General features: G+C 35.0%; 1 long non-coding RNA gene across 1 annotated transcript; it reads left to right on the forward strand.

Annotated features, from left to right (window-relative positions):
- The first annotated feature begins 9,462 nt into the window (after nucleotides 1–9,462).
- On the forward strand, nucleotides 9,463–12,447 carry LOC137487726 (uncharacterized). Its single transcript, XR_011006419.2, has 6 exons — nucleotides 9,463–9,793; nucleotides 10,520–10,603; nucleotides 10,724–10,778; nucleotides 10,878–10,953; nucleotides 11,028–11,204; nucleotides 11,537–12,447. It is a non-coding gene; the product is annotated as an uncharacterized lncRNA (long non-coding RNA).
- The last annotated feature ends 6,672 nt before the right edge of the window (nucleotides 12,448–19,119 follow it).

Below are 19,119 nucleotides of genomic sequence, written 5' to 3' on the forward strand. Positions count from 1 at the left end.
AATTTCATGGTTGACATTGAACAGTTATAGATGAGTTGCTGGCGGCGCCTCTCTTGCTCTCTGCAGCTGCAGAGGCAGCACTAGGTTTTCTTTCTCCCATGTCACGAAAATCACCTTTGTCCACTCATCTTCAATTTAGAACATGGCCATTGGAAATTCATTCTTTTGAAAAAATATGACTCGCATTTTTAGTGTGGCCAGTAGGGAAATAACAGACAGTCTCTCGCTCTCAGTTTCCCTGTCACTTTCTCTTTCTTCAATTTGTAAGTGAATCCCAGTTTTATACAATGTTAAAATTAATCGCACCAGCAGTTTGAGTAGTTTGCACGTTGTAAAAATGTGGTAGCGTCCATAATTCTAACGTCTGATGATATATTTAGACGCAGTCTAGCATAATTTCATCTTTCTGTGTTTTTCAGATCAGAACAAGGAAGAAAAAGGAATTCAGAGGTTCAGTGGAAAGTAGAACAGAACAATAAATCCTTAAAAGACCGTTCTCTCAATTCAGATACAAATTATATTTTATCCTAAATGGCAACAGTATGACTGTTTATTAAAGCTTTGACAACTACAATCATGTCTGACATTTAGATCTACTATGTTGCTGCTGCTGACCCAGTGAGAGCAGTTGTCATGTATTGTTATGAAACAGTTTTAGTCTCTGCAGCAAACATCATTAAATTATTCCTGAATGTTTGAAAGAAAGACACAAATGTATAATAATAACATGTTCCTGCCATAGTTAATGTAACTAGTGCGAATTTCTTTTTTAAACAAGCTAGTGTGTTTCTGTTTCTGTTCAACAATGCTAACATGAATTAGCATGTTGCGAACTGATTTCTAGCAGGTTTTATTAAGTCTGACATTAGTATATTGCTTGCATGTTTAAAAAATAAGCTAGCATATTTTTACATGTTTTTGCATGACTGATTTTAACATGTTGCTAACACATACTCATTGCTAGCAGATTTATAGCATTTTAATCTACTGTATGGTTTAATATTTACATTTTAACTGTTGCTAACTTTTTTTTCTTCCTATATTAGCATGTTTCTTCCAGGAATAAAAATTAGTTTTTTTTTTAACAATGTTTACCAATGTGGTAGTACCTTTTTTGTTTGTTTGTTTGTTTGTTTCTAGCATGACTTAGCATGTGGCTCATTTTTTATTTTATTTAATGTTTTTTTAGCATTAATCAGGGTATTCCTAGCATTTTAGACATTGTCAACAAAAGTTGGCATGTTGCTTGTTTTTTAGCAGTTTCTTCAGAATGGTTGAAGAAGATTTCAAACCAAACATTGTAATTCTTAATTTGTATATTACACAGCTAAAGCAATAACAGTTTTAGGAATAATGGAACGCAGTGCACAGCTCTTTAAGAAAAATAGTCAAAAATATTAGAAAATATAACAGTAAACAGTTTATTAAACCTTTCATTAGGCCTACTAAAATCAGGTCTGACCTTCAACACCGCTAATACAAGCTACCATGTTGCTAACAGATTTCTAACAGGTTTCATTAGGTCTGACATTAGCATATTGCTTGCATTGTTTAACATTATGCTTGTATGTTTTTGACATGTTTTAGTATGACTTGTTTAACATGTTGCTATAACATACTCACAAGTTGTCATGTTGTTTGTTTTTTTTTAGCCGTTTCGTCAGAATAGTTGGAGAATGTTTTTACCAAAAATTGTGATTCTTAGTTTTTATAATATACAGCTATAAAGTAATAACGATTTTAGGAATAATGGTACGCAGTGCACAACTCTTTATGAAATAAAGACACAAATATAAAAAAGGTAAATGTTTTTTATTACTTCTGTAAATTACATTATGCTACTGCATTGTTCGCTGATTTAAATACTAATTAAATGATCTCATGAACCACAGAAGAAAGACTTAGAGCTTTTGAATGGCGTGAGGATTAGTATATAAATTATAAATCATTTGACTTTGATGGATTTCTGCTTGTCTTTATTTATCACTATGTCTGCTTTTTATTACAAGCCAGTTTTCAATTATAATTGTATTAATTGCAGTCAAAAAGACTAGTGTTAATTAAACTCCAACTACTGTTATAAAGATAAACAGCTGGGAACATAATTAATTCATGCAACAAAATTAAGCAATTGAGCTAAAATAGGACATTTAGAAATGATCAATTGCAAACAACTGGAAAAACAACCTGAAAAACAACCAAAGGTGCATGCACTTTATTGTCCTAGCATGAAATGATTAGTAAAACATTTAAAGAAGGACTTTATTTATTTATTTAGCTGAAACCCTAGTCATTTTTAAGTCATAATGGCTATCTGCACCATGTGAGTTAAAAATACTATCAAAATATTAAAATACTATACAGACAAAATAATAATAACAATAATAATAATACATGTGGCTCTTTACTGAGGTCCTATGAATCAAAAATTGAGTGTAAGAAACGAAACATTATTTACAACATTGCATTTATTCCAAAATCTTAGCAATTGGACCTGAGCACATTCATTTCGACATACTGATGCAACATTTTGGGGTGTAAGCTGACATCATTCTGCATTTCAGGTTCTGGTCAAATATTTGACCTGAAGTGCCACTCTTCAAACAATTTAAATGGATGCTAAATCTTTAATCAAATCAGTCACTTGCTCACACTAGGAGATTAGGAAGAGAAACAATGTCCAAAACATGTATTTTCACATACTTTTTCTACAATTTTGCTGCCCTGTGCAGACTGACACCAGACCAACTGTCCTTTTGCTTTTTTGTTTTTTTGACGTCTTCCAAATATCAGGTAGTGATGTCTGAATAAGGGCTAATTGTAGTCCAAAATAGGAGACTGTCTTTTCTACATTGTCTTTGCACATTCAGTTTTGGTGTGCTGATGGTGCAGACTGTGACAAAAGATTTATTATTATTTTTATTTTACAGAATGTCCAGTATTGATGTCCACAGGGTATCTGTTACAGGGCTAATTGTAGTCCAAATGTGATCATTCCAGATGTCTTTTCAATATCATTTTTTGCTAATTCAATTTAAATCCCTTGATGGTGTAGACCAGGGGCCTCATGTACGAAGACTTGCGTTGAAATCATACTAAAACATTGTGTATGCACAAAGCTGTAAATGTACGTATGCAGTAAAAATTTAGATGTATGAAACAATGCATACGCCGAATCACACGCATATTCTATTTGTACATCCGAATGAACGTGAAACTGAGCGCAACATGCACGAGCGCAAAGTATCTTTATCTTTATCTTGTAGTATGTTTGTCAGCGTGATCTTTAAGTGCTTTAAGTGGCGTAGCTCGTAAAATGCATGGCATTATGTTTTGACACGTTCAAGCATGAACTCGGCTCGATTCCAGCGTCTGATGAACTCATTCTTCTTTTTCCCCCCACTACATATCAGATTTTGCTTATACTCTTCATCACAAGGAAGACAAGTAGGAATCATTAATAAGTCTGTGCATATTTTATTTGCACATTTATTGAATGGAAATGTTTCTGATTCACATATGCAAATAATCTTAAGATTAAGTGCCTTTATAGCAATGTGTGCGCAGTAGATCGCTCCGATTATGTTGGGAAAAACAGCGACCGCAGCAAATTGCGCTTTAATGTTTGGCTGGTCAACTGCATGGTATGAAAACCTTATTTACCTGCTAGACATGCGGATGAACCCGTCTTATACAGTTGCTATTGCACGGCTCAAAGACACTTTGTAGAGTGCAATTTAACACAACTCTACGAGTCGCCAGTGGAAATAAAACAGACACACACAAGAAATGTGCGTACGCCAGGCATGAAGTTGGGGTGAAACTGCGCACATTCCCATGTTCATTTCATCGTTAGTAAATCCAAATGTGAGCGTGAAACCTGGCATACGCAAAGTTTTTGTGCCTACGCAGCGTTGATACATGGGGCCCCAGGGGTTTTCAGCTCTGACAACAATATATTGATAGATGTAAAAAATAATAAAATAAAATAGAATAAAATAAAATAAAATAGAATGTAATCTGGCTAGACAGTCTTTACATGGGGTTCTCAAACTCGGTCCCGGAGGTCCAGTGACCTGCAGATTTTAGCTCCAACCCTAGCAGACACACCTGGGGCTAGCAAATCAAGCTCTAACTAGAAGCATCCTTGCAGGTGTGTTGAGGCAAGTTGGAATTAAAATCTGCAGAACCCTGAACCTCCAGGACCGAGTTTGAGAACCCCATGTAAAGACTGTCTAGCCAGATTACATTCTATTTTATTTTATTTATTTTTTTTAATTTTTTTTTAACATTCACCAATATATTGTAGTCAAATTTTATCCAGGCTTAATTGTAGTCCAAATGCAGTTTTTGTGTAAATAATTTTTTTACTTTCAATTTCGGTTCCCTGAAGGTGTCGCAAGATTTTATTTTTTAAATGGACTGTACCTTATAACCTGAATTGACACCCACAGGGCATCTACAGTTGCAATCAGAATTATTAAACCCCCGTGAATTATTAGCCCCCCGTTAATTTTTTTCCCTGATTTCCGTTTAACGGAGAGAAGATTGTATTTGACACATTTCCAAACATAATAGTTTTAAGAACACATTTCTTATAACAGATTTATTTTATCTTTGCCATGATGACAGTTAAATAATATTTGACTAGATAGTTTTCAAGACACTTTTATATGGCTTAAAGTGACATTTCAAGGCTTAACTAGGTTAATTAGGTTAACTAGACCGGTTAGGGTAATTAGGCAAGATATTGGAAAATGATGGTTTGTTCTGTAGACTATTGAAAAAAATATATACAGCTTAAAGAGGCTAATAATTTTCACCTTAAATATTTTTAAAGAATAAAAAAATACTTTTATTTTAGCCGAAATAAAACAAATAAGACTTTCTCCAGAAGAAAAAAAAATATTATCAGACATACTGTGGAAATGTCCTTGCTCTGTTAAACATCATTTGGGAAATATAAAAAAAAAAATCAAAGGGGGGTAATAATTTTGATTTCAACTGTATATAATGGCTAATTGAAGTACAAAATTGTGTATGTCTTTTTACTTTTTTTTTTTTCCACATCCCGTTTTGGTTCCCTAAAGGTGCAGACTGTGATTGCAGATGTCTTTTTTGTGACATCTACCAAATGTACAGTATTGATGTCCACAGGATGTCTGTATAAGGGCTTATTGTAGTCCAAATGTGGTCACTGTTAAAGGGTCACAAAACACCAAAACATATTTTTCGAGATGTTGACAGTCATATGTGTCCCACGCTGCTATAAACACTATTAGGACACATATATTTCACAAAAAAAGTGAAAATCTGTTTTAGCATTATTTATAGCAAATTTGTTCTTCCAGTTTGAAACAAATCTTTGAAGCTGCATCATGCCAATTAGATCCTTGCATGTATTCCAGTGTGGAGAGTGGATGTCTATACATGCGAGTGCATTGTGATGTCTCCGAGTGTGCAGCATTAATTCATGAGAAAGACTTGGTTCAAACCAATCAGCGTGCTCTATTGTGAATAAGTTGCAACTTCAGTAGTATGCATGATAGCTTCAAAAATTGTTTTTACCTGTTACAGTGTTCAGAAGGCAGAGAGACGCCACGTTGTGTTGCCAAAACAAGCAAAGTAGAAGATGTTTTTGGAGACACAGGTCGTCAGTGATGTGTCAATAAATGTGCTGTAACAAAGGTTTTGTTTTCATTTCCCTAAATGAGAGTGCAGCTGGACTCGTGTGGATTGCAGTGCATGCAACACGTGACAGAAATACGTTTGTCTGGAACATTTTTAACACGAGAGCTTTTCGCATCTGGAAATGGTGAAAACCCAATTTGCAGCTCGTCTCCTTTTAAAAAAGACGCAGTTTCAATTGGTGTTGATTCTCCTGTCGCTACAGATTTGGTAAGTAATCGATCAGTGGTCTTTCTTTGTTTATTCAGATGGCAAAGTTAGTTTGTATTGTTAGCAGTATTCTTTCAGCGTTTAAGGACATACCATAGTCAAAATTATTTCTAGGTTACTAAGTTTACAGTACCTTAATATCACTATAATATCATGGACTGAAATATTTGTAAATGCTGCTCTCAGAGTGTAAGCATGTAATCAAACTAATACCGTTGTGTAGAATTTTGCCGCATTTTGTGACAGGATAGTGTATAAACACACAGCTTTTCTGACGCTACCTACTGAGTGCATCTAAGTTACAGAGAAATGCTGTTTTTTTTTTTTTTTTTCTCTTATTCGCCGTGCGGTATTAAACATTACATTAAAACAAGACTCTTCCAGCAGTTACTTGTATGCAATGTCTCGTTTGTCACAGGGGGCATGCATGAAATGTTCCTGAATGAAAGTGCCAAACTGTACAAATAAATAAGTTGGCAAATTAATCACTCTTTCTACTTTCTATCCTGTGTCTGTTTGTTTGTTTTGCCTCTGTGAAAATCAGCATGTGCCCAAACGGAAACTCCTATTTGTATGCAAAACCTTCCCTCTTTCCCTCCCCCGACACTTCCACCTAAACAGAGCAGGACACCTATTTACAGACATTTTCCAAACTAGAGGTGTGAAAACTGCCTGCTGAAACAAGGGATTTGTGTGGCCCTATACATTTTCTACATGGTTTTTGCACATTCATTTTTGTTGCCTTGATGGTGCAGACTGACACCAAATGGCATTTTCCCCCAACATTTACCTAATGTCCAGTATTGATGTCCACAGGATGTTTTTTAAAGGCTAATTGCAGTCCTGATGTGGTCATTGTGGACATCTTTTTAATGTCATATTTGTCATTTATATTATGTCTTAAATAGGCCTTTTTCACACTTCCTGGTTCTGGTGAGCGAAACAGCGTCCCACAACATCCGGTTTCAATGCGACGGAGCAAGAAAGAATGGCAGGGTCATCTCATCGCTGTGATTGCCGCGTTCCTGGCTGCTCCAACTCAAGAACAACACTCTTACCTTAATGACCACGATCTCCCGAAAGACGAAGGACAGAGAAAATCATGGATGAAATTATTAGAGGGGTTGAATGTTGTTTCAAGTTATACGCGGCAGTACGTTTGTATGCTGTATGCACTTCAAAGCGGAGATTATCATGTTTTATAAAAGACTGGCTGTCTTAGTTTTATTTTGATGAGTAATTATTATATAGACAAAACTCCAGTTAAGCTATCTGCCTTTACAAACAAGTGCTCATCTTGGTCATTCATCTATAAGCATGGTTTCTCCCTACATGTTGTTATTTTGGAATAATAGACAGTTTATACAAACGCAAATCTCTTTTTTTGAATTGGTTTGACAGCAAAATTATTTGTTTAGTTAGTTATATAATAAAGATGGTATACTTTTCTTACAATGAATTTATTGGTTCAATTTCTGCAGAGACATGTTATTAATTCATCTTATTTAGAGGTATTAATAAGACCATCCTTCTGATGCATCGTCTTTTGATATTACTAAATCTTATGTTGGCAAATTTTGTTTTACTAAATACCAAGAGTAAAGATAGAGCTATCCATACTCTTTTCCAAAAAGAAATCGTTACTGTACCTTATAATCCATTTTATTGGATGTCTTTATTAAAGGGTGAATTGAAAAAAAAGTGTGTCTGCTACCACAGAAATATCATGTTAGAAATAGAATTAAAGAAATGTCCTATAAACTTATCCACAGGTTTTTTCCAGCAAACATTGTTTGCAAAAAAATTTAAAGTAGGATTGATGTAAATTGTATTTTTGTAACGAATATGAGGAGATGGTTTTACACTTATTTTGGCATTGTACATAGTCAGCTTATGGGGTGAGGTGCAAACATGTATTAATAACGATACTTTTGTGTTCAAAATCTTTCATCATTATGGAAAAATGTACATTTGAGCTTTACTTGATTATCCTAATCTAGAGGAAAATAGTTTTATTTATTTAATTTGCTTAAGTTGTTAACAAAACTGTACATTCATAAATGTAAATTTACTAATATGAAACCAGATTTTAAGGTATTGATGACTGAAATATGCTTGTATAATACCAGTATCAACTCTCTAAACAAGAAAGCCCGACCCACTTTAAAAATGTGTGAACTCTACAATGTATTTCATTATTACATATGTTATATTACAATTTGTATATTTGTATTTTATTTATTATTACCCCCTGGCATGTATATTTTTGTATTGTAAAATGTTATTTGCTGTTCTTCAAATAAATAATAAAAATGAATATTATCCACGAGTAGGAGCTAACGTGTTTCAGACTTCAGAAAACCTCACGAGCATTAAACATGCTGTAATGTATGGGGCTCCTGCATTGACCGATAGCAACTCGCCTGTACAACTACCTCGCCATTCACTATATCTGACTCTGAAGAAAAAGGAAGGAGGGGTTAGCACAGTTTACAGACGGGACTACTGACATAAAACTCATCCTGCTGGATGTTAAATAGCCAGGTTAATCTTGCTTACGAATGGCTTGAATGAGCAGATCTTATGCTATTGGCTGTGCACCTTACTGGAACCTGATGTTGCAAACCCTGTGAGTAAGACACATTTTCTGCACAAATTCTGCAAATCGGTATCATCTTTTAGATGCTGTTTTATTAAGGCAGTTTTACACATTCACCCAACAACATGTTCCTGTCCAAATTAAGGCAAAGTTGACCGTGAGAAAGTCATCCTGTCCTGAGGCTGTCATGTCTCTGCGACTCCTAGCGAACCCGGAAATATCGATACACTGCTTCGAAGGGCGCTTCCGGTGTTCAATTCCGCTATGAAAAACGTCTGTAAACATCCACATGACATCTGTATAGTGCTAATTGTTGTCCAAATGTACACTCTCAGAAAAAAAGGTACAATGAGGGTACAATTTTGTTCCTAGAGGGAACAAAATATAAAATTGTACCTTTAAAGGTCCCATATTGGTCCTTAGGGTACAATTTTGTACCCAAATGGGCTATAAAGGTACAAATGTCCAGATTTAGGTTTGAAAGGTACATTTTTGTACCTTTTATAGCACATTTGGATACAAAATTGTACCGTAAAGGACCAATTTGGCACCTTTAAAGGTACAATTATATATTTTGTTTCCCTATAGGAACAAAATTGTACCCTCAGCTCATGATAAGATCAAGACACTATATAACACTAATTTAAATGCATTAATACTAAACATTAATACTAAAATACATAATTTAAAAATATAATAAATAAATAAATTGATTGAATTAAATATTTGAATAATTATTTTTTTTCATGTATTTAAATTACATTTTTTCTCAAAAATGTTAATAATTTAATTTATAATTAAATGTAATTTTAATCATTAAAAACGTAAATACTGGTCTTTGCTTACTGTTTAAGTCGCAATAATATATATGGGATGTAGAATAAACCATGCAGAGTGACAGCATCTTCATACAGGTGGTGATGTTGCTGTCTCTTTAAGAATTTGGCTTGTTGAGACGTTATAGTAGTGTTTGTTACTGAGGCGGTCCGTCGAGTATGCTGACTGTTTACACAGAACTTCGCACGCTTTTCAAAGAAAAGTCTATTTTGGAGTCCACACTTTTCAGGTAAGAATGTATTAAAGATATATTTTCAGTCTCATTTTTACATGTGAAGCCGTGTTCTGTTGATTTTGTCTGACTCTCTGGTCTCGGCTTTCCCCCGCTTTGTGCTCCGGGCTGGCTGGTGTAACGTTACGTTGGCCTGCATGATGGAGTTTGCTAAGATGTCTGCAGCTTATTAAAGAAGTTAATACAACGTGATATCGAAGTCACCGAGGGACATAACGTTATAGAAGGTAAGTACTATATGCTGTTAGTTTTCTCGGTGTAAAAGTTCCCTTTATCGCCTACGTTACGTATTCGCGCCTTATATGTTACGTAACTGCTTTATTAATAAGTGTTGCCACGGCGGAATATTATCGCAACCCAGATAGCAAAATACACTCGGTCCAGTTGCGGCTAGATTCTCGCCTGCCCGAGTCCGTCTGCTGTATCGTTACTCGGGCCAGATGCGGCGGCAGAAGCGAGCCGACGCTGCCGTAACCATGCACCGGAATCGTGCCGTGAGTAATGTGCGGTGTGGCCCGGAGCTGCCGCGACTGAAGTCTTCATATACCTTGATATAAAACCTTTTGTTATTAATACTGGAATTTGTAATTATCAATAATGTTTTATATTTTGAGGCCATTTTCTAGCCACGGTTGACCGCGGAAATGTATTTTTAGACGGTTATATACACCGCCATTTTGTGAAGAAAAATCACAATTTTGTCACCGGCAAAGCGACTGATTATGTAAACGTGGCTAGTTACAAACGTGGCGTGTGTATGCTACATATCTTCGTTTCAGTGTCTAAGTTACATTAATGTTGAGGAGTGTCCACAAACTCTCATGTCCAGAATTGTTGGTGCTTTACTATCGTTTAACGTTATACTTATATATAAATAAAATACTATAAATAAACAGTTATTGCTTTATCTTATTGCTTTCCTGAAGTTTATGAAGTTTCCAATTGTATTTCAGGACAAGATTGAACAACATAATGCAGCCTAACAGCATCAGACCAATGAAGGCATGTCATATGAAAGCATGGCTCAGTTACAAGATGTAAGTATGTTTCATTATCTATACCATGGTTTTAATGGCTTACATACTATTTTAAATTTGTAGGTTTTTACTTACAAACAACAATAAATGTACACCCACGTGTTTAAAATTATTTTCTAGGTTTTCATCGAAAGATGAGAGATCAACTGAAGAATGCTATGGTCCTGACTCTAAGGTACTCTTTCTAAACTTTCTCCACTTGATTAATATTATTAAGTTCTAGTTTTGGATGGATTCCTTCATAATTGTTTGTATGCCACATCTTATGTTCCAGCAATTGATTTTACAGCAGCACTTCTCATGTTGCCAGCCTTGTTAAGCGAGACACTTCAACATTTCGTTGTGCTCCGGTGCGTATGTTGTTTTCTGTTCAGTATATGCTGTGATAAATGCATTTTATAATGCTTGATATTCTTTATATTAGGATGATGCAGTGGGTAGTGCTGTCACCTTACAGCAAGAAGGTCGCTGGTTCGAGCCTCGGCTGGGTCAGTTGGCATTTGTGTGAGGAGTTTGCATATTCTTCCAGTGTTCGTGAGGGTTTCCTCCAAGTGCTCCGGTTTCCCCACAAGTCCAAAGACATGCGCTATAGCTGAATTTGGTAAGCTTATTTGTCTGTAGTGTATAAATGTGTGTGTGAATAAGTGTGTCTGGATGTTTCATAATACTGGGTTGCAGCTGGAAGGGCATCTGCTGCATAAAACATGCTGGATAAGTTGGTGGTTCATTCCACTGTGGCAACCCCAGATTAATAAAGGGACTAAGCCAAAAAGAAACTGAATTAATGAATGAAATTTATATTAGTCTTTTAATCTGATACTTTTTTTTTAAATCAGTGAATATTAATTATTTTACTTTCTATGCATGTTGATTTTCTCTTCATCAGTGATAGAGTGACTGATATTAATGTAATTATTGCTTTGTCATTTACAGTGAATCATCTTCACCACATCCAACAGTTCAAGTACAGGAGGACACCACCGACTGGACAACTGTGTTAACAAGACGAGTCACGGCAGTCTTCAGAGTTGATGGGATTGCGATTGGCCGGGCTAATGATGTGGATGAATATACATTTTTGACATATCCATCTTATTAGAAGAACACCTTGATGTTTCTGCAGTGGAATGTTTTGAATGAACGGTGGACGGTGACAAGCCTCGACCTACTCCAGTTACCAAAGTGATCAACCTTGTTTTTTGTTTCTCTACATGCTCTTGGGATAATCACAATCATCAAGTTACTCCAGCACACTGCTCTCATTCATGCATAAAGCAGATTTTTAAATAACTTGTGGTCCTAATGACTGTCAAAGAACATTTTCCAGATATGAATGCTTTACATGTCATGTTTATCAAAAACATAAACACATATTGTGTTACAACAAATTACAACTCCACTTGAGGATGATGAGGAGTAATCTACTGATGTTGAGGAAGAGGCTACTGATGTATTTGGTTTTCTGCACTGTTGAAGCAATTTATAGAGAAACATTGCCTTCATTCTGAAATGCAGAGAAAATTTTGATGACAAATTATTTATTATGACTGAGTATTCTGACTCAAGACAAATACTTTGGACTTTATAAAGTTAAGTACTTGATGTAGCCTGTGTAATGTGTTTATAAATCTTAAACAGTATTCTTGTGGTCTTTGTATTAAGGGTAGATTATATACTGTACAGTGAGTGAACAATTTTTATTTGTTTTCTAAATTGTTCTTTTTACTGTTTTACATGTCTGCTTTATATTTACTGTGTAATTTTATTTCTTGACACATTCAGTTGTGATTTGTAATGAAATATTTCTACATTAATAAATAAAAATGGACATCTGCGAACCGAAATATTTTATTTATTTGTGCATGCAGTCACCAAAGGATCAAAATGCCTGGGTCAGTACCCTGAAAATGCTATATAATATAAAAAGGTACATTTTTGTACCTTCGGTGGGGGTACAAAATTGTCCCTTAAAGGGTACAAATGTAGAAGGTACAATTTTGTACCTTTAAATAGAGGTACAAATTTGTACCCTTAAGGGTACCACCCCAGTGACGGGCCATTTGTACCCTAAAAGGTACAATTTTGTACCTTTTTTTCTGAGAGTGTAGTCTTTTTTACCTTTTTTTGCACATCCAATTTTGTTCCCCTGAAGGTGCAGACTGTGATGTACTTTTTCAGATGTCTACCAAATGTCGAGTATTGATGTTCACTGGACGTCTGAATAAGGGCTAATTGTGGTACAAATGTAATCATTATGGACATCTTTTCTACTTTAAATTTAAGCTAATTTGAGACACTGATTTCATACTGCTTCTAGGCTCCATGCTTAAATGTAGAATCATTTCAGAATGTATAATACTGTTTAAGTAAATTTTCCTATAGCTTCATTTGATTGCCCCCACAGCAAATGAAAACTGGAAACGCACCCAAAGATTTACTGCATTTCCACTTCAAACCTGCTGCTGAGCCAATGGAAGCTTCCAGAAAATTAGCTGGTACAGGAATACATTTACATAAATGAACATAATTAATGAATCTGTCTGAACTTACTTTGAACTTAGTGAAAAAATGTATGGTTTGGGTTGACTGGAGTAGGTTTCTAACATTGAACAGTGTTTCCTTGGCCAATCAGTGCTGCTTTAACTGGTTCGGTTATGAAGACCTATGCTGCCTCAGCCAATCAGAGTGCCGTTGACTGGTTGAAAGCATGAGTTAAATAACAGAGGCTCTTAAGTACCATTAAATGTATTTACTGATGTCTATTTTACCACAAATTGCAATTTCAAATAAATAAGTTAACCAGACCTAATATTCACGTCATGTAGATGTTCAGAATTGGGCTGTGAATCTTGGGCTGATGGACGCAATATACAGTTGAAACCAGAAGTTTACATAAACTGCATAAAAAGGCAAATGACCATTTTAAAAAAAAGTTGAATGTTAATGTGACTAAACTTTTTCTCTTTCAGGTAAGCTAGGATTATCACATTTTTTCTGTTATGCTTAATAGCAGAATAATAAGAGAGATATTTTGAGAAATTGTCATAACTTTTCTTGACAGTCAAGTTTACATACGTACAAAAAAGATTGTTATGCCTCTAAAAAAGATGTTGATGGTGTCAAGGTTTTGGAAGTTTCTGATTGGCTAATTGACAACATTTGAGTTAATTGGAGACACAACTGTAGATTAATATTTAAGAAAAATTTCAAACACACTGCTTCCATGTATGACAACATGGGAAAATCAACAAGCCAGAATCAACAAAAAAGCCAGATTACAATTAGTTTAATTACACAGGGAAAAATTATTTATGGAGACATGTCTTGTCGTCTGATGGAACTAAGATTGAACTGTTTGGCCATAATGACCAGTGTTACATTTGGAGGACAAAGAGAAAAGCTTACAAGCCTAGGAACACCATCCCAACTGTGAAGTATGGGGACGGCAGCATCATGTTGTTGGGTTGTTTTGCTGCAGGAGTGACTAGTCTACTTCACTGCATAGATGGCAACATCTCAAGACATCAGCCAGAAAATTAAAACTTTGCCACAAATAGGTCTACCAAACAGACCATGACCCTAAGCATACTGCCAAATTAGTTAAAATGTGCTTTAAGGGCAGCAGGGTGAATGTTTGGGAGTGGCCATGACAAAGCCCTGATCTCAATCCCATAGAAAATTTGTGGGCAGAGTTGAAAAAGCTTGTGCGAGCAAGACAGCCTACAAATCTGACTCAGATACACCAATTATGTTAGGAGGAAAGGGCCAAGATTCATTCAAACTATTGTAAGAAGCTTGTAAAAGAATACCTAAAACATTTTACCAAAGTTATACAGTTTAAAAGCAAAGCTAAAAAAAAAAATACTAAGGAAATGCATGTACATCTTTGACGGTCTGGAAATGAATAAAAAATAAATTCTCTCATTATTCTGGCATTTAGCAAACGTCAATCATTTAGGTAATCCTACAGACCTAAAATAGCAAATGTTTAGTATGATTTACCATCAGACATAAAAAAATTAAAAAAAATAGTTATGTTTTTTAGAGTGTATGTAAACTTGTGGTTTGAACTGTAGATATGATGTGCACATAAGATGACTAATATTGGGTACATTGTGGCTGCAACAAACTGTTGAAGTGGATTCCCACCAATATCAATAGCAAATCTCCTCCTTTGCACTGAAATGTTACATCAACTGAACCATCATTCATTTTTGGGGGACATTTTTCTCCCAAGATAAACGTCTCTGTATTGGTGGCCGTAATGGTTCTGGTTGAGGTGTGATATGAACAAATGCTATAGGCTATTTTAAGATGATGCTGGAACTTTTAAATTTGCCTGCCCATTTTCTTCTTCAATATAAATATAAAATATTAATTAAATAAATATTAAATATAATTATAAATGATTATTATAAGAGAACTTTACCTGAAAATTTTCGTTTTTGGATGAACTATCACTTTAAGACTAGTGACAATTACATTATCGACTTTGAAAATAAATGACTTGTCTAAAAGGACCCTAGTGTCTTCATATTTCCCTGTTAAAGCATTTCAGATTTTAAAAAATCATTATTGAATCCATTACACATTTTTTTATACATTATTTATGATTTTTTTCCATTTGATCCCTGAGTTTCACAGGCCGCTTTGCTGTTCTAATCCCTTAAGATGTCACAAATCAAAAACCCGCGTGCCAGATGGTGCTGCTGCATTCTTAAAGAAAGAAGCCTGCATGAAATTCCCACAGCCTTGAAATGTACAGCGGGATTCCTAAAGTCTAGCTTTCGATTTTCATTCCTTCCTCCAGGACAAAGTGTAGACAGACGCAACAATGGAGACAGCGCTATCCCCTACAGTAATCTGTTGTCGCGTTAGCGGACCCGGCTATCTTATCATATCTGTTTTAAAGAGTCTTTTGTTGGCGCTCACCTGCCACACAAATGTCAGAGAATGCCAGCTGCCGAGATGGAAAAACCAGCTCCTGGAGCCACGGCAGACTAGCTTTTATTCACGCCATGCTAATGAGGTGACCTTGTCCTGCGTCACTCCCTGGTGAAAGGGATTCGGGTTGAATGACACAATCACCTACAGGCAAAATCATTTTCCTGTCATCTTGGAATTACTCACTTCAGAGACTGGCTCTGATTAGATGCATGAGGCTGTGGGGATGTTTCAAGGAGTGTCCCCTTCTCCCCTTCTTGCTTTTTGCTGCAATGGGATAAAAAGAATGGGAAGCCTGAATATTTTTATTCGGTTTATTATAATGTCATAAAAAATATATGTCTATATAAACAAATCTTAAAGCATATTTTATTCATTTGAATTAAATATATAAATAATGATTTCATATTTTGCTTATTTATATAATGTGTAATGTATTATTCATCTATTTGTATTTATATGCACATAAGCAAATTTTTGTATTATAACTTTATATAAGCTTTATAATTTTATTCCAACTTTACAAAAAAAAATTGTACATAGTTTTTTTTTAGGATTTAATAATAATAAAATATTTTAAAATGTTGATGAGTTCATCTAACCATCTTTATTTGTGTAATTTTTTTTAATATTAATTTAGAATTTAAATGTTTAATATAAGAATAAATTATTATCTGTTAACTCACTACAGTTTGCAGCTGTTGCACAACTTAGTGCCTATTTTATAGTGCCTATTTTAAATATTTATAATTTTGGACATTCAACACATCTGCCTGTCATACTGAGCAGAGCAAGGACGATTGACGTTCTGACACAAGATGGCATCAGAGACCACATAATAAGCCCCTAGGCCTTGAAAACTCAAATCATTATAAAACAGGTAAGTGATATTCTTAGTAGATTTCTCTCTCTCTTTTGTATGTTGTAGAGATGCATTTATACTTAAGTAATCTGGTAGTGTTTGCTTTGCTTTTTCTTTTTCGTGGTTAATTAGTGTGATATCCCGAATGCAACAGAGAAATACTGAGAAGTGTCTGTAGACTGATGGCAGTTCATGCCATTCAGCCTTATCATTTTAAAAGATAAGCAAAATCACCTGTTTTGTCATCACTTAGACATTTTGCTAGAGAATCATTCAAATACTAGCTTTAAAGTGATGTGTTAAACAGCAGTGGTGTCTGCTGTTCTGACGTTAGCTGTAGTAGCTGAGTAGTTCCTCGTACAAAAGAGTTTTTAGACTCTCTTTGTTTGATTTTCTTTTTTATGTACATGTTTATGTCGTTAAACGGTTGAATAAACACAATATCACAAATATTGGCCTGCGGCTTCAAGTCAACGCTGACCTCCCACCATAGCCGATATACAGCCATATCACATTGCTACTCATGTGATATTGCATATATATATATATATATATATATATATATATATATATATATATATATATATATATATATATATATATATATATATATATATATATATATATATATATATATATATAATAGTGATGTCAAAACTAGCATGTTAAAGCATCCAATCAATTCGAAACGTTTAACAATTATAAAATTGCATAAATAATATTTATTCAATTAACATGGTTGCAGTTTTCTTTTCATTTCCTGCTGTGGCCGGCTTGTGTTCAACGTGCAATAAAATATGGATAAGACCAAGGAAGGACTTTTAGATGTAAAGTTTCAGAATAAAATGATTAATGTCATTGCGTCACCAGACAATCCAGTGTTTCCTCCAGAGGTTGAAATTTGGATTTTAATACATTACCAATGTAATTTCTGTTGCCTTATTTTTAATTTTTTTTAACTTTAACTGCAATTCAGCAGTTTCACATTCACTCAACAACAAATTGTTCATGCCTTGTGATATACTGAGGTATTTGATTAGGTATTTAAGTAGCAAAACTGACAAGTTTCAGTCTTTTACTTTCAATTAATTTTGATTAATGTACAAAAATGTGCAATTAATTACTTATTTTTTTTAATCGATTGACAGCACTAGTGTCTATATACACACACACACATAACACACACACACACACACACACACACACACACACACACACACACACACACACACACACAGAGAGAGAGAGAGAGAAAGAGACATTCTAATGTCATATAAGAAGATTTCAGAAGAAATTTAATGTATGGAGATTCCTTGCTTGAAACGGGGGTGTAATATGCAATGCAAGTTTTTTATAATATTTATTATATGGTGAGTTCTATTGTGACATGAATTTCCCTTTGGGATTAATAAATTCTTAACTTACAAACTAATGTTTACATCTTTCAACTTGTAATAGTTTTTTACAGAAGTTTTCCTTATTTCCAAATTGTATAGCCAGTATTATGCTGCTGGTTTTTGAAGGGCATCGTTGAATCTTTGGCATTATACCGTGAAACTAGCAGCAAATGTTCAAGTATTATCTAAAATGGAGCTTGCACATTAACAGCTGTTAACTTTGGTATGCAAATGACTTTTTTTCAAACCCATTTACCCAACGCATTTCTTATTTCAGTCACGCATGCACACTTGATGTGCATATGTTCCAATAACAAATGTGTATGTATATGTTGTTATAAGTAAGCTATGGAACAAAATAAACCTTGGCTGTTGGAAAACTTAATAATAAGTACGCAGAAAAGGGGAAATACAGGCCTTTGTGGCGCTGAGACATTTTTCAAGCCAGTTTGTACACATAATCGATCCAGTGTCTGAATGATGCAGCTCATTAAAGATTCATCTGCAGCAAGACTGTTTGCAAATTAGGGAACAAACAAACGATGAGGATGAGAATGTCTACATGGACTCCCAACTACATAAACACTGCAAACTCGTTTCAGAGGAATCTCCTTAGAGTTTGTTAGCTGTTACGGTTCCAGGATGTAAGTATTTCATCATCTGATACATGATACAACAGAAACACCTTCACTTCAGCAGTTACTCAGATGCTGTGGGAAATGAAATGTTAAACAGGGCTTTCTGAAGTTCACCTTCATTTTGTTATTTGTCACACAGGCCTTGTTCAGTGGTGCAGTGCTGTTGTGGTAACTTAGCAACTGCCTTTGGTCAGGCTCTGCACTAGAAATGACTTCAGCTAGTCAGGCTGATCTAGTTTGCTGGTTTTAGAGGGGACCAGCAGATTGAGAGCACTGATAGACACCATAAGTGTTCACACTTTTCTTGTAAAGTAAGGGTTTGTATCTACATAAAGCCTTACTATACTGATGCATGGTTTGTATTTTAATTAACCCCTATGCTTGCATATGAAAGAAATAGTAAAATAATAAATGCAATATTTCAGTGTCATCCATTATTGGTGTATGATTGCAAAATTCATTCGTTCATTCATTTTCTTGTCAGCTTAGTCCCTTTATTTATCCAGGGTCGCCACAGTGGAATGAACCGCACGTTTTTACGCAGCGGATGCCCTTTCAGCCGCAACCCATCTCTGGGAAACATCCACACATACTCATTCACACACACACACTCATACACTATGGACAATTTAGCCTACCCAATTCACCTGTACCGCATGTCTATGGACTGTGGGG

Source organism: Danio rerio, chromosome 15 (genome assembly GCF_049306965.1).
Source record: "Danio rerio strain Tuebingen ecotype United States chromosome 15, GRCz12tu, whole genome shotgun sequence".
Taxonomy (NCBI): domain Eukaryota; kingdom Metazoa; phylum Chordata; class Actinopteri; order Cypriniformes; family Danionidae; genus Danio; species Danio rerio.